Here is a 23,894-nt window from a genome sequence, read left to right as displayed (position 1 = left end):
CTCAGTGACTTATCTGTACTTTGATCATAAACTTACTTTGAATATTGAATTAGGAAAGAACAATTGACCCTGATATCTTCCAGAATTGTTTATACTCATAAGACACCCAAATCCTCGGGGCAACACCTTATCCTTATTGCCTCTTCTGTTGCACAATAGACAGTTACATCCTTATGACTAATTGATTCACATATAGCATGGGTGGGTATGTTTAGCACCCAGTGGGTGCAATACCGGAAAATGGACATACCCACAACCAAATTAACCATTTTTTTTGCCCCATTATCACACCGCTCTGGAGGCAAGTGACTGAATTTTTATTGTCTCAGATTCAACCCAGGAATGTGTTTTAAATAAACTATGTCCCACATTTTGCACTAATTTTGACAGAGCAATTGGGCCAATGTGCACAATCATACAACTAAACCTTTACCAGTTGATGGAATAATCTGATCTAGTTGAAATGTAACTGTAGGAGTGATGCACCATCAATAACTCTAGGAGACTGGAAGTGAACGATAGGCTTTAATTAACAGCGAAAAGGGAGCACGACATCTCGAAGACTGAGGGAAAAGCAGTGCCCCAATCGCCTTTATACAGGGGTCTGTGGGAGGAGTCAAAGGAGCAGTCAGCAGAGAGGCATGTCCAGACAGGTATACATGTTTACCACAAGGAGTGAGAGAAGAGGGGAGAGAGAGGGGGAGGGGGAGGAATTAGAGTTGCATTCAAGGGCCATTGAATCAAACAGGACCTTAGTACCAACCCGCACGAAATTGTGCCTTTGCTACTTTACCTGGTGGCATTTACTGTATTTTTTTACTTTAACCTCACTTCAAAAATCACACCCTACAAATAGTAGAGCAATTCAGGTGTGAGGGGCACTGAATGTTTTACCTGCCTCTCAACGTGAATTGGGAATTCATTCTAAACATCAGTTAAGGAAACATATTAATGTGCCGTGAGATGTTGAAATTCACACGTCTATTTAAAAGCTTCATTCGCTCAAACTTTCTGCTGGTCGACCACTGTACTTGACTTTTCAGACCGCTACACGGCGAAGCCGCCTCACGCTGCAATGAGCTGCGATGGATTCCTCCTCCCTGCACCTCCAAGCCAGGAGGCGCTGCAGAGCAGTTCCAGTCACTGTACTGTGATTGGCTGCTTCTGTCCATGTGATGTGTTGGGGCTCGCCCCTTACGGTTGATCTGAGGCGACTTCTTTGCGGCGGTGCGAAGGATAGGAAAGTGTCAGGTATTTCGCTTTTCTAACCCTTGTATTAGATTTAGACGGCGAGTCTGCTTGGAAAGATGCTGGTTTAAAGTGCTCAGTTGTGGAAATAAGTTAGTGGGATGTCGCACCCGGCCTGGAATATAAAAAGTGGCTTCTATTTGATGCTGCCTCCTCATCGTCTGCGGTTAACCGTATATAAATCATGCACAAATTCCGGACTTCATCTTGTAGAATCATCTAAAGTATTGTCAGCGTTCTTCCTGTTATATCTATAATGGCACAAATCCATTCAGTTACGAACCCTTATACTGTATTTTCATTAATGAAGTATCTTATGAATTGCTTCTGGTAAAGTTCAGTCACATAAATAAGAAAATCTATTATATCAATGTGCAGAGTATCAAAAATAAGTAAGATTTTATCAAATCTATTTCGTTAGCTAAATAAATAGGCTGTAATCACAGTAGGGAGCATTGCACCCGCCCCACCAACTCCCACACCTCCATCACTGATACAAAGGTCCATTTGGGAGACGTAACTTTCCCCAGAGAGCTGAAGACAGAGATGAAATAAGGATAGAGTGGGATTCAGCGCACTCTCAATGTGAATTGGGAGTTCAGTTAAAGAGACATATTAATGTGCCTTGACATGTTGAATTTCACGTATCTATTTAAAAGCTTCATTCGCCCAATCTTCCTGTTAGTCGATGACTGACTTTCCATACTGCTGCATGGTGAGGCCCCTACACGCTGCGGTGAACTCCTCCTCCCTGTACCTCCAAGAGGGGAACACTTGAAGGTTTCAAATGAGAATATGTACTTAGTATGAGCATCCTTGTCTCTGATCTACAGCAACTCGTTCAAGAATAACTTTTTGACAGTAATAACAAAGCCTTGGGAGTAGATTGTATCTCTGCTCAAGTCCTAAAGCTCAGCAGTGTAGAAGTTCAGTGACAAATCCACAGCCATACTCAGGAGGCTGTAATGCTGCGTCTCCTCTTAGGGAACAAGGCAGGGCAAGTAACTGAAGTGGCAGGGAGGACTTCGGCTTAAGTGACCTTAATTTGATTAGCTTTAAAATAGAGATGGAAGAGGATAGGATATGTCCATCAGGTAAGGTCCTGAACTGGAGGAGGGCTAATTTGGGGGGGGGGGGGATCTTAGGCAGGATCTAGATGGGGTCCATTAGACATATGTAGGAGCAGAATTAGCCATTCAACCCATTGAGGTTGTTCCACAGTTTGAGTGATCTATTATCCTGTTCAACTCTGTTCCTCTGCCTTCTCCGTGTAACCTTTGATAGCCTTACCAGTCAAGAACCTATCAGCCTCTGCTTTATATATACCCAGTGACTTGGGCTCCACAGCTGTCTGTGACAATGAGTTCCACAGACTCACCACCCTCTGGCTAAAGAAATTCTTCCTCATCTCTGTTCTAAAGGGGTATCCCTCTGTTCCATACACACAACAAAGAGCTTGCTTCTTTATTGGTTTCTAAAATGTCTAGAAATACCTTCAATGTTACCAATACAAAGCCTTGCCACTGTCTCTTATGTACGAATCAGTCACGTGATAGAATACTTTGCACTTGTGTCGATGAGTGCAGCTTCAAATACCCTCAAGAATCTTGATGCCATCTAGGGTGAAACACCTTGGTTTGGAAGACACTCCACTCACAAAAGTATTTACTCCTTGCACCACCACACGTGTGCCCTCCAGAAAGTGCATCACTGTCACTTACCTAATTCACTCTTAAACCTGCCAGTTGTATCTTCAAGAAGAATAAAGGTAGTAGGTACATGGGGAATATCACCATCTGCAGGTTCCCTTCTGTCCCACACATCATCCTGATCTAAAAATACATTCCTTCAGGATCACTGTGTCTAGATCATGTAACTCTATCCCAAAGCAGCTCTGTGCAAATACCTTTACCACTGGACTGTAGTGGTTCCAAAGAGCAGATGTGCTGGACAATAAAATCTGGCCATGTACAATCACGTACATGGATAAAAGAAACAGAAATAGGTACATCAGAGCTAAACTTCACAAGTGACCATTTAACGGGAGATCTGAAAGCATGAAGTAGACCATTAATGGGATTGCTTTGAGTTACTAATTGAATTGATAATTTTAAATGAAAATGCAGTCAAAGCTGAAGCAATGAATGCATGCTTATCACTGTCAATTGAACTGAATGATAAAGGTTAAAGGTTTAAAAAATGCTTCAAATTGAGCAAATGGGAATTTAAAAGCTGAAATGTCTGAATGCAATTCAGATAATCTCTCATAATGTCAATAGCATTTACCATTAAAACCATAAGATTTAAAAAACAATAATGACTCCTTTATTGGAAAGGATCATAATGGTGCACACATTTGTGCCTTTTAATTTATGTTCATTTTTCACATAGTGGAAATATATATATACACACAGTGGCCACTTTTGAATGCCTGCAAGAAAATTAATCTCAGGTGTCATAAATGTACTTTGATTAACATATTTAAAGCCTGTTTGAAAGGAAAGGAATGAATGGCAAGTGGGAGAGTGTGATATTAAGAGACCAGGGCAGCATGCACCTGTTAGGATGAAGGTAAATCTGGAAAGTTCAGAGAACACATCCTCCAGCAAGGAAAAAGAAGGATGTTTGAGTTTTGGAGGTTGGGGATGAGTGAATCCTGAATTGACTATAAAAAGATGAAGAATACCCTTAAGAGGGAAATCAGGAGGGCAAAGAGAGGGTATGGGATGGATCTGGCAAATCCGGTTAAAAAATTTCATAAGTTTCCACAGCTAAATTATGAGTAAAAGGGTATATAGGAGAAAATAAGACCCCTTAGAGATAAGCAGGACCATCTATGTCTCAAGCCACAGGAGATAAGTGGAATTGTTAGTGAATAGTTCTCCACTGTATTAACTGAAGTGAAAATCATGGATGCTCAAAAAGTAAGGAAAATAAGTGGAGATATTTTATAGAATATTGATATTACCAGGAAGGTGAAATCTGCAGCCTTACTGTGTGTAAAGTTGGATAAGTCCCCAGGACCTGCATTGTTGGACTTCGTGAGAGGCTGGAGAAGAAATTGCAGAGGGCCTTGCCGAGATATTTGCTTCATAATTAGTTACTGGTGTTCCAAAGACTTGAAGGTGGTTAATGTCATTGCATGTTCAAGAAGGCAGCAAGGACATGCCAGGAAACTACAGGCCAGGCAGCCTGACATCCGTGGTGCTGAAGTTACTAGACTCCAGTAACTAGAGGAAATTCTGATGGGTGGGTTGGCTCAGGATGGCTTTGTTTGTGAAAAGTAGTGTTTATCAAATATTTTAGAATTTTTTGAAGAGGTAATCTAAAGGGGAGATGAGAGGAGGGCAGTGGATGTTGTCTGTTTGGACTTTAGCAAGGCCTTCAACAAGATCCTGCGTGATTGGCTGGTTTGGAGTGTTAGGTCCCATGGAATCCAGGGAGAATAAATTAGATGGATTCAGAATTGTCTCAGAAGTAGGAAACAGAGGGTGGTAGTTGTTGATCGGAATGGAGGCCAATGACTGGTGGGTACAGAAGTTGTTGTTGGGACCCTTGTTATTTATTATTTATATAAATTATTTTGAATTGAATGCAGAAGGCATGATCCGCAAATTTGCAGATGACACAAAATTAGGATGCACTGTTGATAGTGAAAAGAGATCATCGTGGAGGCAAATGGACATGAGGTGCAGTTTGGAAAGTCAAACCAGCCTTGGACATATTTTATGAATGGTAGGGCATCAGATAGTGCAATGGAACAGAATGGCTGATGAGTTCATTGAAAGTAACATCACAGGTACACAGGGTGGTAAAAAAGGCATTTAGCATGCTGGCCTTCATCAGTCAGGTCATTGACTATAGGATATTGTGTGAATATATATGTCATTGGTGAGTCTCTACCTGGAGTACTGAATACACTTCTAGTTGTCCTATTATAGAAAATATATAATTAAACTGATTAAAGAATTAAGAATAGAATTGCGAGTATGTTGCCAGGATGAGAAAACGAGTTATAGGGAGACATTGACCAGGCTAGTTCTGTATTCCTTGGATCTAATGAGAATGAGGTGTGGCCTTATAGAAGTGTTTAAAATTATGAGAAGCATAGATAAGATGGATGGTAACAGTCTTTTCCCCAAGTTCATCATCATCATCATCTTCATCTTTAGATGTCATGTCATATAATGTGAGTGATCATGGTCTATGATCATGATTGTTCATGCTAAATTTTTCTACACAAGTGGTTTGCCTTGCCTTCTTCTGGGCAGTGTCTTTACAAGATGGGTGACCCCAGCCATTATCAATACTCTTCAGAGACTGACTGCCTGGCGTCAGTGATCGCATAACCAGGACTTGAGATATGCACCAGCTGCTCTTATGACCATCCACCACCTGCTCCCATGGCTTCATGTGACCCTGATCGAGAGGTTAAGTCGGTGCTACACTTTGTCCAAGGATGACCTGCAGGCTAATAAGTGCCTTACACCTCCTTTGGTAGAGATGTATTTCCAGTCCACCACTCCAGGTTTGGGAAGCCCAAATCAAGGGGGTATAGGTTAGGGTGAGAGGAGAAAGATTTAAAGGGGTCTAGTGGGTCAATCTTTTCACACAGAGCTGGTGAGTGTATCGAATGAGCTGCCAGATGAAGTGGTTGAGGCAGGTACAACAGTATCATTCAAGAAACCCTTGGATTGGTAATGGAGGGGCAGTGTTTAGAAGAATATGAGCCAAATGCAGGAAATTGGGACTAGCTAGGTGGGCATTATAGTCAGTATAGGGTTGTTGGGCTGAATGGCCTGTACTGCATTGTTTGTTCTATTGAATAACAGGTTATCAGAGTTTTTTATTGTAATATTGGAAATGTACCAAATATTCTGTTTTTGAAAACTAAATCTATCATTGTGCCCCACAGACTGACTCAGCTCTTCCCAGCAATCCTACTATTAAGAACTTCTCTTTTACCATAACCTGCTGTTTCCAATCATCCACATGAATAATATCACCAAAGTGACTCTGCAAGTTAATCATATTAAAGTATTTCAACAGGCAGCAATCCAGAAGGGAAAAGATGTGTTGTAAGATCTGGGAAGGTTCTTTGGGCAAGTTTGTGAAGACAAGTACTCATAAACTCAGCTCACCAGCAGCTAATTTTAGTATAATTTATGGAGGGGAATAAACAGTCTTGCTCGAAACACCGACTGTTATTCCCCTCCATAGATGCTGACCTGCTGAGTTCTTCAGGCATTTTGTGTGTGTTGCTTTGGATTTCCAGCATCTGTAGAATCTCTTACGTTTATCTATTGTAATTTTTCCTTATTCATAAAATTTGTTTTATAAATGTTTTCCAATTTTAATGAAAGATCATTATTTTAAATGTAAATTTGTTTCTCTTGTATTGATCTTCCTTAACCAATTGAGAATGTCCATCATTTCCTGTTCTTACCATTGGGTTTTTCCTTTGCTTAATTTGATAACCAGAAATGCCCTCTTCTATCAAAACATGAAAATTCCTCTACTGACATATCTTAATTAAGCTATAATCACATTTCCAAAGACATTAGCTTTCTGAGAAATTTGCCACTGTTTAATGATACTATGTCTTCAAATTCAAGAACAACTTCTATGAATGCAATGATATTTTAAAATTATTAAATTGAACTTGAATTGTAAATGTAATTTTATAGTATCTATCATTTTAAAAAGCCAGATGTGGAGTGATGGTCATAAAGTTTCTAACCATGTTTTTAATGAAAGATCATTGAGTTTCAGTAGGCTATTAACAGGAGATCCAGGAGTTATGCCCATGCTCTTGATTTTTTTTTGCTTTCAATAGATGCCATTTATATTGTAAATATAAATCAAACATCTACAGGCTATAGAATCTGAACTGTGCCATTGGGAGAACTATTGGTGAAGTCATCTAGACCTGGTCTCTCTCTAGCAGAGATATTCTCTCTGTCTATTCCCTCACACTCTGCAGGATCATTAACTTCAAAGTAAATTTATAATTGAAGTACATATGTCACCATACACAATCCTGAGATTCATTGTCTTGTGGGCATACTCAATAAATCTGTAGTATCAAAACAGTAACAGAATCAGTGAAAGAAAATGCCAACTTGGGTGTTTAACCAGAGTGCAAATGCAAAAAGAAAGAAATAATAATAAATAAATAAGCAATAAATGTTGTGGGAGCATTTCAATGATGGGACAAGTGAAGTTGAGTGAAGTTATCCCTTTGGCTCAACAGCATACTTACTTAGTGATAATAACTATCCCTGACACTGGTGGTGTGAGTCCTAAGGCTCCTGTACTTTCTTCCTGATGGCAGCAGTGAGAAGAGAGCACGGCCTGCATGTTGTGGGGGGAGGGGGGGGGGTGGGGAGAGAATCCCTGATGATGGATGCTCATTTCCTGCAATAGTGTTTTGTGCAGATGTGCTCAATGGTGGGGAGGGCTTTACCTGTGATGGACTAACCAGAAATGTTAACCTTGTTCTCTATCCACAGATGCAGTCTGACTTGCTGGATGGTTCCAGCATTTTATGTTGCTCTTTGGGATTTATGTGTGGCCAAGTGGTTAAGGCATTGGACTAGCGATCTGAAGGTCGAGAGTTCAAGCCCCAGCCGAGGTAGCATGTTGGGTCCTTGAGCAAGGCACTTAACCACACAGTTAACCACACTTCAGTCCACCCACCTGAAATTAGGTACCGGCAAAATGCTGAAGGTTAACCTCACGGTAGACTGGAGTCCTATCCAGGGGGGGAGTCTCGTACTCTCAGTTACTTCGTGCCACAGAAAATGGCATAAGCACCCCCCTAAAAGGCCCGGGACAGACTTTAACTTAACTTTAGGACTTATACTGAAGTTTAAACTTATACTGAAGTTTAACACAGTACATTTTACGATATTCCATAAGTGTGCTGTCAAACAATATCTGACGTTAAGCAGATGTTCCTTTGTTAGTTCTATTTAAACTGACTGATGGTACTTGCAGCCATCTACAGACACCACATTGGTGACAGGCTTTCTGTTTCTCTGTGTAACAGTGTGAAGAGATCCAACATGATGAAACTCAAAAGTATGGTTCTCAGAGTAGCAGCTTGTGAGGATGGCAGGGAATGGATATGTGAGATCCGTAGGAAGGCATGAAACATAACAGCAGTCTCGATCATTCGCCCTGTATTTGGACTACGTGGAGCTTTTCTGTGAGGCAAACAACATCACTAAGGTCTCAGGAAAGGACACAGAGGGAGGAACATGATGATGTGTGAGGAGAGGAAAGCGATACAGCTGCTCTTAGTATGGCTGAAGACATATGAGACACAGGTGAGTCTAGTCACCCCACAGAGCACAATCAGAGTCTATAATAAGAAGAATGGAAAAACTTTGATGAGACATTTCACTCTGATGCTGTCAGAAGTTGTTTTGAGAAGCAGATTGGTGTGGTGGACTAAATGCAAGATTTTCACCAGTAGGGAGATGCTGTGTGAGTTTGTGAGGCAGCTTCATTTAGAGGCTGATCCTGAGGCATTAGCACATAGACTGCAGATTCAGTAACGGTGTCATGGTATTCTTCACCAAGACTGAGTCTCACAGAGACCTCACATGGGTTCAGTGGGAAGCTTGCAGGTCACAAGGTTGAGAAGACTCCTGGAAACATGGGTGGAAATGGTGGAGGCATTCAGCTTCAAGATGCCTAGTGTCACAAATGCAAAAGGGTAGGACCCAATCCACTATGGTGGAGAGGCAAGCAGCAATGGAGAAGATAATTCCCGTAGGGTGGTGGTTGAGCATCTGGGGTACATATTACAAGTCCTAGTTATGCAACCACTTGACGCCAGGCAGACAATCTTTGAAGAGTATTGATGATATCTGGGGTCACCTATCATGTAAAGGCACTGCACAAAAGGCAGCAACGGAAAGCTTCTTGTGTAGAAAAATTTGCCAAGAACAGTCATGGTCATGGGATCATGTCATATGACATGGCACATTATAGTGATGACGATGAATTCCCATATGTCTTGGAAGCAAGGAGGTAAGTCTGAGAACATAGGGTGTACCTGAAATGGATAATTGTAAATAGATGGAACAGTTTTTACAGCACTATTGATGGACTAAAGATGGTAAATGTATTGATTGAGGAAATGATCAGAAGGAATTTTATTATTTATTTAGCAATGTAATGTAAAGTAGTACCTTCCAGCCCTTTGAGCCATGCCACCCTGTAACCCTCTGCAACCCCAATTTAACCCTAGCCTAATCACAGGACAATTTATACTTTCCAGTTAACCTACCCAGTACATATTTGGACTGTGGGAGGAAACCGGAGCACCTGGGGAAAACCCATGCATCTCACAGGAAGGACGGACAAACTCCTTGCAGAGGGCACCAGAATTGAACTCCTAACTCCTACGCCCTGAGCTGTAATAGCGTTGTGCTGACTGCTTTGCTACTGTAGCACCCCAGCATAGACTGAGAAGTTTGAAAGGATGAGTAAATATATTTGGTTACATTTATATCTGTACATTGCATAATTTCACAACTGTAAATAATTATCCGATGGAATAATGTACATGTGACAGGTTATTTTAAAGGGCTTGTTGCTTTTTTAAGGGAGAATCAGTCTAGTATTGCTTCAAGAACTGTGTGCTGCATCATAATATTATGCTGCTGCTTAGTTTGGGAATAGGCTATGCTTAAAGGTGTTCTATTATTAGTTCTGAGGGTTTCAAAGAACACAAAACAAATTTTAAATTACCAATTGATCTCATCAATTGCTCTTTGCAGAACAGTTCCAGATGCCTATTTCCCTCTACGTGTGCATTTCCTGACATATTTCAGGGAATTGTGGCTCTAATTCTTAAACCATGTTTTTTCCCCTGTCAATTTAAGTGGCATCTTTTGGTTTTTTCCAAATCTTTTTGAATTTTTTTTTGGATACCTAGTTGTTGTTGGAAAGGCCAGCATTTCTGGGAGATTTGTTTATATAGACTGGTGAATAGCAAGGCAGAATAATTTTAATTAGTGTGAGATTGAAATGTGTTTGTGCTTATAAATCCAGGGTGTCCTTGCAGGTTTGGTAAGCATTCCAGAAAATAAAACGCATGTGCATTTGATTATTAAAGAAGATATGCTGTTCTTCAATCCCTGATGAAACCCCCACCTGGAATATTATGTCCCACCTGAGGAAAAATACATTGCTGAGGGAAGGAAGGCTAATTTGTTTTTTTTTAATCCAAGGTCACAATCTGAAAATAAGCCTTTCAGAACAGAGGTGAGAGGAGCTAATCCCTTCACCAGAGATTAGCTAAACTTTTAAATCCTCAACCCAAGAGGTTCATCCATAGCATGTCCAAAATTTTTTTGGGAAATTATGGGAAGGAGGGATAGAGGCTGTGAAGAACAATGGCTATGATCTTACTGAATTATGAATCGAGCTGAGGGGCCGAATGGCCTACTCCTCCACTTCTTAGGTCCTTTATGTTATATCCCTGAAACGTGTTTGAAGTTTGTAAAACACTGTCATCCACATAGCAGAATTAGAAATTTTGAATTCACAAATAGATGCATGATGACAACACAACGTGCTTCAGACCTACGGTACTCGGAGAGCACTCTCCGGACATTCACATGCCCATTCACCAGGCATGTCATCCGTCAATCATTGCTGTTTACTGCATGCTTCCCCGGATGTACAATGCAGCTCTGCGCCGAGTCCATGTTGTGTGACACATCTGCAGTGCTTACCGGCTCCACGTTCGTTCTGCTCAGGTAATGCTGACTGGCTTCCTTTCGGGGGGCGGGGGGGCGTAATCTGGTGTGGGACGGGCGGGTTAGGTTCGGGTGCAGTCGCCAGCCCCGAGGGATTCAGCGGAGTATGCAGCGAGTGACTACAGCGAAATGTTGCACAATGTCACTGCAAATGGATACACGCAGCCAGCTCGAGGCTGGTCGGCCTGCTTTCAGGGTTCCGCTCTCCCCGTTGCTGATTGGTGTGCGTCGCCACTTTGCGCAGCATGTGGGCGGAGATTAGTGCGCGACTGGCTTCCAATTGGACGAGTCGGTCGTCGATTAAATCGTGGCGAGAAGGAGGAGGGGAAGAATCAGCGTTGCGAAAAAGCAGCTACAAAGTATCCGTGGCGCGAGAGAAGGAAGTCAGGTCAGAATTGGCGCAGTACCCCATGACACGCCGCGATCGCAAATTAAATATTTTGTACATGTTTAGATGTATTATTCAGTGTGGTTATGGATAACGGGGAGGTTTGAGCGTGACTTTCACACTTGACTGGCCGTCTAATGTCCTGTTTGGAGGGTTTAAACACGTGCTTGGTTGCTGCATGCCGGAGTCAATCGCGAATTTAACAGGTCGTGATGGAATCCCGGCATCGGTCTCTCGGACTTTAACACTGCTACCTGGCAGGATTTATCTTTATCAGCAGGAGGGTTTCAGAATTATTCTGTCATCTCACGTTGTTGTTAAAATTATGTTTCGAAAGCATTTTTTAGTCGAGGTATTCTCTGAAGCCATTAAACGTGGTGACAGCACCGCAGCATTTTCGGAAACGGTTAAGAACATATGTCAACACATGAGTAAACGGTACTAATTTAACCGCGTTATTCTGCAGCCTTTAATTTTGCCCGGTCCGAAAGACCACTCCAGGTTTTTAAGGTTATGGTTTAACAAATTCCCAGTACTCTGCAGTTTGTTTTTCTGATTTTTGAAAAAAAAAGAAAGTATCAATGAGTTCATGGCACAATATTTGGGTTTATTTAACCCATCAGATACTGAGAATCTTGGATTTATTGATATTTCAGCATAGTGAAGGAGTTAATGTGAGGACTATCGTTCACACTTTGGTCTTGTTGGCACGTCGAGTTGGGTAGAAATAGCCTTGTTACACTATTTGAAGAAGAGCTCGGACTTGTGTGTCTTTGTCAATCTCTCACCCTCGGTACGTATAGGTACCAGGAAAATGCACAAGGGTTCATTCATCTTGTGGTGGGAAAGGCAGCCATATTTGTCCTCTCAGGAACTTGTGCTGCGCATCAAAGCAGTTTGTAAGGTCCTTAAGATGTTCTTAATTCATTAATTTAATTTACCTTTCCTCTTGCTAATTAAAATATTACTTAAGTTGTTCTGTATTACAACTATTGTGGAGGAAGTACAGGAACAAGAAGACCTGTTTTAACAACACCTTCTTCCCCTTCACCTTAAGATTTCTGAACGGTTCCTAAACCAATGAAATTACTTTTTTACTATTTTTTCAGCTTGTAGTTTTGTCTTGGATTGTACTTCTGCCACAAAATAAATTCCTGACGTATGTCAGTGATGATAAAGGCACGTTTATTTTTCTCTCAGGTAAGGAAGGGGTAGGTACAAAAGTTTGACCACAAATGGTGAATTGTTAATTGGCTTGATTTCTGCCATGTTGGTGTGAAAGAAACCAGATTTTAGAATGAACACAGAGGAAAGTATTCATGTTGGAAGTTGTGTTTAAACTAGCCTGTGTATCAGGGTAGAAATGTACCAACAGTAGAATACAGAGTCAGGAATATCTAGGCTTCCGGTGTTGGTCTATGGTTGTTCATCCTGTCTGACAGTGACAGATTTGTGCAGTTCTTTTGTTGTGCAGTCGAGGCTGGTTGTTGGAGTGTAAGTTGTGCACAAGTTGCTGCGGTGTTCATCACAGGAAGAGTGTGCTAGGGCAGCCCCATACAAGCAACCCATACAAGCAAGTGGAGAAAATGGACTGTCAGCATGTGGACAGAATCAAGGTGAATAGTGACTACTATTGCTAAGCAAGGTAAAGGATTGAATAGTTGTTTCCTCTAAAATTGTATCAAAAGCTATCTATGTATGCAGGAGATCCGAAACAAAAATAGGAAATGCTAAAAACACCACAGGTCAGGTACGCTCAGTGGTAACAGAAGTGAAGGTTGAGGGCCCTTCCCGAAACCTGAAATGTTGACCCAGTTTCTCTTGTCATAGATGCTGCCTGACATGCTGATTATTTTTGTTTTCCTTTGATATTATATGTAGCATGAATCTTCCGGCCAGTTTGGTTGAGGGGCTAAGAATATTAGCATCTAGGTCCTTTGAAGATAAAATTATAAAGTAATCAGGGAAAGTAAAAATAAATATTAAAATTATTTTGAACTCCATGGAGCATGTGGGGATCTTCCGATATCCAGGCAATCTTTCTCTTTTTTTTCTTCCTTTAGATAAGGGTTAAGGGGAGGGGGGAGGGTTAATATTATTTTTCTCATTATTTTATCATCACATTTATTCTTTGTAATTTTCTAAAATTTACTAAATTTTTTTTTAAAGAATATTAGCATCATGGGTGGGAGAAGGGATGTAACTATTTTTACATCTATCTATGCTTATTGATTGGAATAATTATTTTGTAGGATTTTACTTCTTGCAATGCTAGCCACGGGTCTGCGTCCAAATATCTTATTGGAACATATTGTATATTTTATGTAGTGCAAAATATCAAATTTCACAATTTCGTATCAATTTCAGTGATATTAAACCTGATTCTGACCTTATTCCCCTGAAATAAGGGGAAGACACCAAGGAGTTGCTATGAAGCAAATACTTGCTCTGTTTTTTTTTGCAAACCTAACGAATACTGAAAGGCCAGGATAGGGTGTGGAGAGGATGTTTCCATTAGTAGGAGAGTCTAGGAATCTCCTGGCCTTTAAGACTCTGATGAAAAGTGTGTATTCAGCCAGTGGGTGATGAATCTGGAATTTTGTAGCTTCAGAGGCCTGTGGAGTCCAAGTCATTCAGTGTATGTAAGACAGAGATTAATAGGTTCTTGATTGGTAAGGGGGTTAAAGGTTACAGGGAGAAGGCAGAATGGGGGGGGGGGGGGAATAACAGCCATGGCGGAATGGCGGAGAAGACTCACTGGGCTGAATGGTCTGATTTTTGCTCCTATATCTTATGGTGTGTGGTCTTGTGTAATTAAGCTTCTGAAGCATTGTAGATGATATCCTTATACGGACGGACTGTGGGTAATGAACAGGTGCTCTGCTTTTACAGACGTCCATAAGTTGATTTTGTCCATAGGTTGGAAAGTACATTAAAAAATTCTATATGGTAACCGTTCCTTCAATTTTGTAATGGCATTAAAAAGACAAGGCAGATAAGCACAAAAGATTTATAACAGTGGTGGGAGAGAAGAAACTAATTCTGCTATGTGTAGGAATGGATGTATGTTTATGTGCCAAAATTTTGGATTTGATTATATTAGTGGGAGCTTGTTTATCTATATGAGTACCTGTAAGGTGGGAGTTCAAAACCCTGGGGACAGTCTTTATAGTAAAACATTGCATCTCTTTGAAATAAATTGGTATCTGGGTCCTAGCCTGATGTGATTTGGACCTAGAAATAATGTATCACTGATATATGGGTACTGCCGAAATGGAATGAATTAAGTGACATACAATTTTTCATGTACACCTTTACTCCATTATGCTTCAAGCTTTACAATAATAGGCATATGCTGTTGTAAAATATACAATTACTTATCTAATGCTGCCAGAAGAAAGCTATTCAGTCCAATGTGAATGTCCATTTCAATATAATTTGGAAATTTTCCATATCGTTGCAAAGCAATTATACTGTATGTATCCTGCTGATAAAGCAGGCAAAAGGCTAGAAGTGGTGCAAAGTTGAACCAGGACGAATTTTTCCAAATCCGTCCTCTAACATCTTTCTTTGTTTGACTCAGTACATGCCCGATCACACAGTGCAGCTCTCTGTTGAGAAGCAGCATCGTATGTGTCTCTGTTAAAGATGGAGATTAAATTAACATTTTATAATCAGAGGGCATGGTGTGAATTGATGTGGCTGTGCTTTGTTTTAAATCAAGTACCTCGTAGCTTTGTTTATCATAAGTAATTATTGCCTGCCTAGATTTACATAACTTGGTGTTTGTACTGCAACCTTTAAGTAGGTGGTTTGATTTTGAAAGGAAGATAATATGACAGATATAGAACATAGAACAACCCACGATGTTGCTTCGACCTTTTACTTTACTTTAAAATCAGTCTAACCCTTCCCTCCTACGTAACCCTCCATCTTTGTATCAGCCCTGTGCCTTTCAAAGAGCTTTTTTAAAAAAACGTTCCTAATGTATGTGTCTCTACCACCATCCCTGGTAGCGTGATCTATGCACCCACCACTCACTGTGTAATTTTTAAAAAAAAATCTTATCTCTGACATTTACCCTCCCCCCACCCCCCCCCCCCCCCCCACTCCCATACTTTCCCATGCTTAAAATTATGCTGCCTAGTATTAATCATTTCAATCCTGGGAGAACTTCTGGCTATTTGCTTCTTAATCATCTTGTACACTCCCAGTTCAATGAATTGGTGACTCTTTATATGCTCTGTGTGCTTCAGTGAATACAATGTTTGTAAAATGTCAGCCTTTAAATTCTTCACCCACAAATCATTTTGTGGTTTCATCATCTTCATTTGTACATCCTGCCTTATCCATCATTGAGTTCCACTGTACATTTTCAGTTCCTGTTCTCTGGATTTAAACATTCTGGTTGACAGTACCTTGGTCACCTCTTGTAACATTTATTCAGCGCTTCTAAAGTGGAGCAACCCTTCTGGACCTTTGGGCCACGCTGTCCCAGCAACCCCACAACCCCAATTAATCCTAACTTAATCATGGGACACTTTACAATGACCATTAAAGCTACCTGATACATCTTCGGACTGTGGGAGGAAACCAGAGCACCGGGGGAAACCCACCCATTCCATGGGGAGAACATGTAGAGACTGCTTACAGAAATTTTAACAGAGCTCATATACTATAGTTGTTCGATGAGCAACTGTAGTTATACAGAACTTACAGAATTGATGTTCTCTACTTTTGTATGTGTACTATGTGAACAGCTTTATGTGAGTGTTTGTTGGTTGTTATTTGGTTTGTATATTTTGTTACAAATTTTTTTTTTAAAATGTATGTTAGTTTTAATACCCAAGAAGCTGCAGAAATGGCTGACGGCTTGTGAAAGGCTAAATCAGAGAAAGATGCGTGCTTTTGAAGTTGTTTGGATATAATTTTATTTCCCTGAGCCGGTGCACAACTTTCACTTGCCCGTCTTTCATTGACTTAACACCTAGCCCCTTCTCTGTCCCAGTGGAATTGGCTGTAAATGGTAATTGTGTTGAGGCATACCGTTTACTAGCTTAAGCATTTCTCCCTCAGAAATTATTTTTATTTTGATAGCAAAACTCTATCTCCAGATCCTGTCATAATTCAGAATACAATTTGGTTGGGGGAGAACCGAGCTCTGTTTGTGCTGTTACCTTGGCTGTAGTAGCCCTGTGTTTACTGGCTTATGTGAAACAGGTTACATGAGTTCTTGAGCTGCACATAATCTGCTGGAGATGCTCCTGGGGTCAAGCACATCAGTGGGAGGAAAGAGGGCGTCATTGTTTTGTGTTGAAACCCTGCATCAGGATTGAGCAGATTGTGTTGCTTCACATTCCAACATCTTGCAGTCTCTGGCGTCACCTGAACTTCCAAGATCAAAGCAAATTTATTATTGATGTGTATGTCACCATATGCTACCCTATAACAGACCATATACTTGTTTGAATCAGTCAGACTGGGTTGTGCTAATATGTTTTCAATGCCCTTAAATGTTAGATTTCTACTCGGGGTGTACTCCCTGATGTCTCTGAAGGAAAATTGGTGAAAATTTAGTTTAAAATAAATATTGATTAGTATATCAAATAAATTTGATGTGGGCTAGTGAAAACATAAAGAGCTTGAAGTAATTTTGGAAGTATGCGAATGTGAGGTCACTTTTTTCTAGCTCTGGAGTTGCTTAATAGATTACAATGAGAGTCTTGTGTCAGCTTGTCCTTGGATTTGGAGCAGATATTCCTAACAGCTTCATTTCATTTGAAATGCATTCTTCAAGGGCAATACTTGATCAATAACATTTAATCCAATGGAGTAACTGGTTCTCCATACACAATTAATCTTCCTGACTCAGACTCATCTTAATTTTGAAATCTCTCTACCTCAGCAGGACCAGTGCTAGAATTCCAAGTGCTGACATTTAATAAATAATCACGGATGTGAACTATTACTGGAACTGTCCAGTGTAGTTGGCAAACCTCGGGGTTTACATGATGCTTTTGTAATAAATAACTATCATAATCCCATTTGATTGCTTTCAGTTGTCTTGTAGGTGGCTGCAGTGGATTTAATCAGGTAGACAGAAGGGAGAGGATATCTTGATGGAATTTGATAATCCCTCAGTCTTGCTTTCATTGTCTCTCTAAATTGACCATAATTCAAGTCAGCCATGGCAGCTTTTTGCTGCTCTCTACTACTATATCTGAGGGATGACAATAATGAATGTGAATCATCTCCAACCAAGAAACCTCTTCCTGTCCGGAACCCTACTTGCCTCCTGAGTTGTCCAAGGATTCTTCCTTGACCTCTTTCCCGTTCATCCCATAACCTTTCCCAGGTGCAAGTAGGGGCATGGGTACAAATGAGATTCGCTTCTACTCTGCATAACATTCTTTGGCTGCTTCTCTGCTTTCCTATTTCAGGAAAGCCCAACTTTTTTCCCAGGCAGCATTGAAAGGGCTGGTTTGCTGCTTTACCAGGTGAAGGCTTTAAAATAATCATCACATTTATTGTTTAAAATAAATACCATTTGTGATTATATTGCATTAAATTGGGTTTTAAACCTTGTCCTCTTGTGTGCACAGATAACTTGTGGGCTCCATTACACAATCTTTAAAGGCTATAAACCTTCATCATATTCCAACTTGATTACTTAAACCTTTTTAATGGCTAAAGGCTTTATTTGTCACATGTACATTGAAACATACAGTGAAGTGTGTCATTTTGCATCACACACAGTTGGCAGATTGTGCTGGAAGCACTCTGCTGGTGTCGCTACATTTGCAGAGCTAATGTAGCATTACCACAACTCAACTAACCGTAACCTTAACCATATGTCGTTTGAACGTGGGAGGAAACTGGAGCATCTGGAGGAAATCCATGCAGGCGTGGGGAGAATAAACTCCCTACAGCAGGAGGTGATCTCCCATCGGTGATTGCTGGTGGTTTAAAGCTTTGCGCTAATTGCTACACTACCATGCCCATGTTATTGCTGTTCTCTGCCCAACATGACAAACAAAAAATTTATATCAACACACACACAAAGTGCTGGAGGAACTCGGCAGGTCAGGCAGCATCTATGGAAAAGAGTAAACAGTTGCCATTTCAGCTGAGACTTATTCAGAACTAGCCTTCTGAGTACCTCCAGCATTTTGTATGTGTTGCTTTGGATTTCCAACACCTGCAGATTTTCTGGTGTTTGAAAATTTATATCCATCTTCTCCCATGTGTTGTTTGCCTGTTTTGTCTTTCCTCATTGCTCTTCCATTGTGTTCTTGGTTACCAAATACCCTCATTTAATGTCTTTGCTCTTTAAGCGTGTCCAAGATTTCTTACCAGTCCATGTCCTCAAACATTTTGTACTCTGCATTCTTCTACAACTTAGAATCTCCTCATCCACTTCTTCACATCATTCACTTCTTCACACCAGCACATTATTACACTGCCACTCTTCGCCCATTTCCTGTTTTAAATAATGTTTTATTTAATACCTTTTTTAAAATATCTTTTCAGTTGTGATCTTTGATCAAGATTTTGGCTTTCTTCCTAACTTCTGTTTTCATGGGTAAGTGTGAATGTACATTCTGCTTTCCAATTTCAGATTCTGAGGCTTTCAGGCATATTTTGAAATTTGTTGATAATGATGCAGTAAGTACCTGCTGTTATTTTGAACAATATTCTTCTTTGGATTTTCAAGCACTTATGCAATTTTTTACTTTAAAAACCAGGAAGACCAAAGGAATAAATTGTAAAATTAATTGTGAGCAACCTTTCTCCCTTCCATTCCCCACTCTCATGAAACTAATATTCCAATACATATAGTATGGATTCCTCCAATGAAGAAATAGATGTGAGACAATTTTAGAGAAATTTGACATAGTGGTGCTGGAAGTAACCAAAGTTTTTACCTCTCTCAATTCACTAATTGGAAACTCTTAACATCATTTTACACAGAATGTACTGCTAGAACAATTGTCATCTCTTGGTAACATTTTGATACAATGTTCTTTAAAGCTACAGATGCCCCCCATTTTGGAAATGTTCGCTTTACGTCAACTCACTGTTACGAAAGACCTACATTAGTTACCTGTTTTCCCTAGCAGAAGGTGTTTTCACTGTTACGAGAAAAGGCAGCGCACGCCGAGCAGCCAAGTTCCTCCCCCAGAGCTGCATTCTAGCCAGCATTGCTTAACACGTGCCTGTGAGCATCTGTGCTTTATGTCGATTTATTTTGTGCATCCGTTAGCAAGGTGAGTTCTAAGGTATCGGAAAAGCCTAAAAGAGTGCGTACGGGTGTTACACTGAGCATAATTAAGTGTTTCGATCGTGGTGAACAAAGTGAGGACATAGTGAGTTTGGCTAAGGGTTTTTGGAAGTTGATGAAGATGATGTTGAAGAGGTTTTGGCATCCCTTGACGAAGAACTGACAGATGAAGAGCTGATGAAGAGGAAAGGATAACAATTGAAACCGAACGCAGTAGCGAACAGCCCATAAGTGAAGTCATCCGGGAACTGAAGGGGAAGCAATTGTGTGAGATTTTCGCTGCGATTGACAAAGCTGCAATGATTGCAGAAAAGTATGACTAATTTTGAAAGGGTACATAGGTTTAGGGCATATTTGCAGGATGTTTTGAGTAGTTACGAAGAACTGTATGATAGAAAAATGCATGAGGCTAAGCAGTCAAGCATACTGTCATTTTTCAAGCCTCCCACAACAGCCACAGCAGACGACAAACCTCGACCTTCGACATCGAGGCAGGCAGACATAAAAAAAGGTGACCTGCCTGCCCTGATGGAAACAGACGACGATGAGATGACACCCCAGTCTCCTCTATCTCCCACCTCCCCAACCTCCGACAACTCAGCCTAACACACCATCATCAGTGTGCTCGCTGTCTTCCCGATTCTGTTAAGTGAAACTACACTGGGCATACATTATTTCTACTTTATATAGGCTGTGTGTTTTTATGTGTTATCTGGTAGCTTCATAGCTTAAAGGTTACTGGAAAGAGGGCTTCTGCCGGGAGCGCTTGCGCCATGTGTTTTTGCTGTGAGTGCTGCTGAGAGTGGTGGTGGGTGGACGGTGCTGCAATAGTTGTAGAAAAGTATTCCTACATTATATAAGCTGTGTACTTATCAGATCATTCCTGCTTTTACTATATGTTACTGTTATTTTAGGTTTTATGTGTTATTTGGCATGATTTGGTAGGTTATTTTTTTGGGTCTATGAACGCTCACAAATTTTTCCCACATAAATAAATGGTAATTGCTTCTTCACTTTATGACATTCTGGCTTACGAACCATTTCATAGGAACGCTGTACCTTCGAATAGCGGAGGAAACCTGTATTTAGTGAATCTATTTTTGAGTTAACTGGATGCAGTTGTTTTGTAAACAACAAGGAAATGGTGTATGTGAATTGAGAGCCAAACTAATGATGGATGGATTCCTCAGGTTGGGACGGGGTGAGTTTATGTTTGGAAGTTTGTTGATTAAAAGACATTAAAGCTTATCAGGTTTTAAGTACATTACAGAGTTTGGGTGAGTGTAGAAACTAGAGTAATTAATAGGCAAAAGCGGGATGTAATAATGGAATAAGAAACAACAATTAGGAGCAGAAGTGTGGAGGTGTAGTACATTTATTATCAAAGTCTGTATACTATGTACAACATTGAGATTTGTCTCCTTATAGGCAGCCACCAATAGAACCCATTAAGAACAAGGAAGTCTGTCAGACACCCAATGTGCAGAAAAATCGTACAGACAATAAAAGTAAGCATTCAAGAAAGTGATCCACAGCCATAAAGCTAGTCATCACTGCATCTGATCCAGTAGTCCATTAGTTGGAGGCCACGGCCTCAGGTGTAGAAGCAGCGGGATAAAGGATTTCCCCAAAGCATTTTACCTCCATTGAAATGCAGTCACTGTTTTAATGAGGGAAACATGACAACAAATTTACCTAAATTAGATGGTAATCAATACTGGATTTCAGTTGGAGTTTGTGGAGATTTACTGCCTAAGGCTGGTAAATTTCTACAGATGTACAGTGGAGAGCATTTTGACTGGTTGCATCATGACCTGGTTTGGAGTCTCCAAAGTGCAGGATTTAAGGAAGCTGCAGAGGGTTGAAGACTCCGCCCCCTCCATCAAGGACCTAAAGTAGGCAGCATTCAGCATTAAGAACCCACCAACTGGGCATGTTTACATGCACCTCATTACATGTTTCTCATTACTACCATCAGGAAGGAGTCACACTCAGTGTTAGAGGAGAACACACACTGGAGACCCATACTCAATGTTCACTGTTTTAGGAATAACTTCTGTACTCCCATCCGATTTCTGAACAGTCCACGAAGTCATGAACTGTTGCAGCGAGAACAATTGTCGGCCATTCCCCTTTTGTTCTGTTTAATTATTTATTGTAGCTTGCAGTAAATTTTATGTCTTTCATTGTTGTTTTGTGGCAACAGTACAAATTTCATGGTATTTGTTAATGATAATAAATCTGATTGTAAATGATGCTTGCACAAAACAGAACTGAGTTGTGCTTTATAATTTGGGTGGGTCACAGCATAATTCCCTTGTCTTTCAAAATTGTCTCGTGGATTCAGTTTCACCAGAGACTGAATGGGGTCTTGGTTCAGCCCCTCATCTCAATGATGGTTCGTCCAGTAAGTACCATTCAGCCCTGCTCCGCCTTTGCAATGTGGCTTATTTATTATCTCTTTCAACTTCATTCTTCTGCCTTTTTTCTGTAAGCTTTGACACCCGAATTAATCAAAAACCGATCATTCTCCACTTTAAATACAGCCAAAAACTTGGCCTCCACAGCTGTCTGTGGAAATAAATTCCACAGATTCACCGGTCTTTGGCTAAAGAAATGCCTCCTCAACTCTGTTCTAAAGGGGCATCCCTCTGTTCAAAGGCTCTGTCCTCTGATGTTAGACTCTCCCACTATGAGAAACATCCTTTCCACATTTACTCTATCCTGCAGTCCTGCTCTGGAGCTTTTGTGTACAAATCTCCAACAGGAGACTGGAATGCACAGCCTTCTGAGATTGTTCTAAACTGAGGAGCCTTTCTCATAGCAGTGAATAAATCTGGCAAAGTAGGGAAGGTTAATTGTGATCTGGAAATTCAGCAGAAGGACTGCTGGTGGTGGGAACAACTCTGGCAAAGGCACCCTGCAAAACTGAAGGTGTGTTTTTTTTAAAAAAAAGCACTTGCTAACCAAACAGAATTGCTTTGTGCTGAAATGTAATCATTACAAGTGTCAGATATGTTAGTTATTATGGGAATGATTTACAAGAGTTTATTTTTAAGCAATGAGGCTGTGATTTTTGATGTAATGAATAATGCGTTTTGATATCTCGGAAGGTTAATTTTATGTTCTGTTAAATTTACACATTTTTATGGGAGGATGGCAACTTTGCAAAAGTGTAAAAGCATTTCTTTTTTGGAAAGTACTCTTCGGTGTTTGAATCCTCTCCTGCATTTTGGAATGCAGTAGAGAACCTGTCAACAATTTTTCAAAGATGCATGATTTATATTCTAATTCTGTGTGATCTTATGCTATGATAGTTCATGAAAAGGTGGCATTTTCATTTGTCCTAGTGTTGTAACGTGCCTCTAAAAATAGAGTAGGAATTGTAATTGCTTAAGGCCAGTTACCTGACCTGTTTAAGTACCCTCCTGTGATTCAGACAAGGTTATACTTTACGAAACAGAATTGGCACTGCTTGTTTCCTTTTGTATGTTTTCCAATATTATCTTATGGAAAATTTAACAACGTGTGTATTGTGCATGGTCAAGGTGCTCTATTTCATCCCTCTGCTTTGGATAGGGAGGTAATTTGCGAATCATAATTTAATAATCCTCAACTTGTACGTGTGGAATTCAGCCAGTTGAGTGAGTTCATGTTCTGGAATTTGAGTATTTGGGCTGAACAAGATGATGTGTAGGAAAAGATGAGGGGAAAAAACTGAGTCTTGACATTTTGGGTGACACTTAAAAAAAGAAGTAAATGGAGACTTGTCTTAAGTTAAATAATTTCAAAATAGAGCTGCTGGTACATGGTGATGTTTTGTAGGTAGCTCACGGGAAAACTACTGGGTATTTAGGTTAACTGTTGGCACAGAACTACACTGAACTGTGGCTGAGTCCTGCAACTATTAAAGCATGGACTCACTTTTGTGAACTTCAGTTCTGAATGCTATTTGAATGTTGTTATTGTTTGCGTGTCTTTTTCTCTGTATGTTGGGTTCCTTTGTTTTGTAGCTGCCTGTAAGAAGACACATCTCAAGGTTGTATAAAGTATCACACGCAAAATGCTGGTGGAACGCAGCAGGTCAGGCAGCATCTATAGGGATGTTACTATCTTTCCTTTCAGTTAGTCCTGACGAAGGGTCTCGGCCCGAAACGTCGACAGCGCTTCTCCCTATAGATGCTCCCTGAATTTCCAGCAT

General features: G+C 40.4%; 1 protein-coding gene across 4 annotated transcripts in view; it reads left to right on the top strand.

The window, feature by feature from the left end:
- The first annotated feature begins 913 nt into the window (after window positions 1-913).
- usp36 (ubiquitin specific peptidase 36) overlaps window positions 914-23,894 on the top strand; it is a 96,065-nt gene continuing 73,084 nt past the window's right edge. The window contains exons 1-2 of one of the 4 annotated variants that reach the window (XM_059948432.1): window positions 1,184-1,251; window positions 8,300-8,579. The gene's annotated coding sequence lies outside the window, so the exon portion shown is untranslated. Of the gene's footprint in view, window positions 1,252-8,299; window positions 8,580-10,925; window positions 11,025-11,343; window positions 11,413-23,894 lie in introns of those variants that run through there. The other 3 variants (XM_059948434.1, XM_059948431.1, XM_059948433.1) reach the window with 3 other exon arrangements.

This window comes from Hypanus sabinus, chromosome 23, assembly GCF_030144855.1.
Source record: "Hypanus sabinus isolate sHypSab1 chromosome 23, sHypSab1.hap1, whole genome shotgun sequence".
Classification (NCBI taxonomy): domain Eukaryota; kingdom Metazoa; phylum Chordata; class Chondrichthyes; order Myliobatiformes; family Dasyatidae; genus Hypanus; species Hypanus sabinus.
The sequence above is the reverse complement of the archived record's forward strand: the minus strand, read 5'-3'. Positions and strand labels throughout refer to the sequence as shown.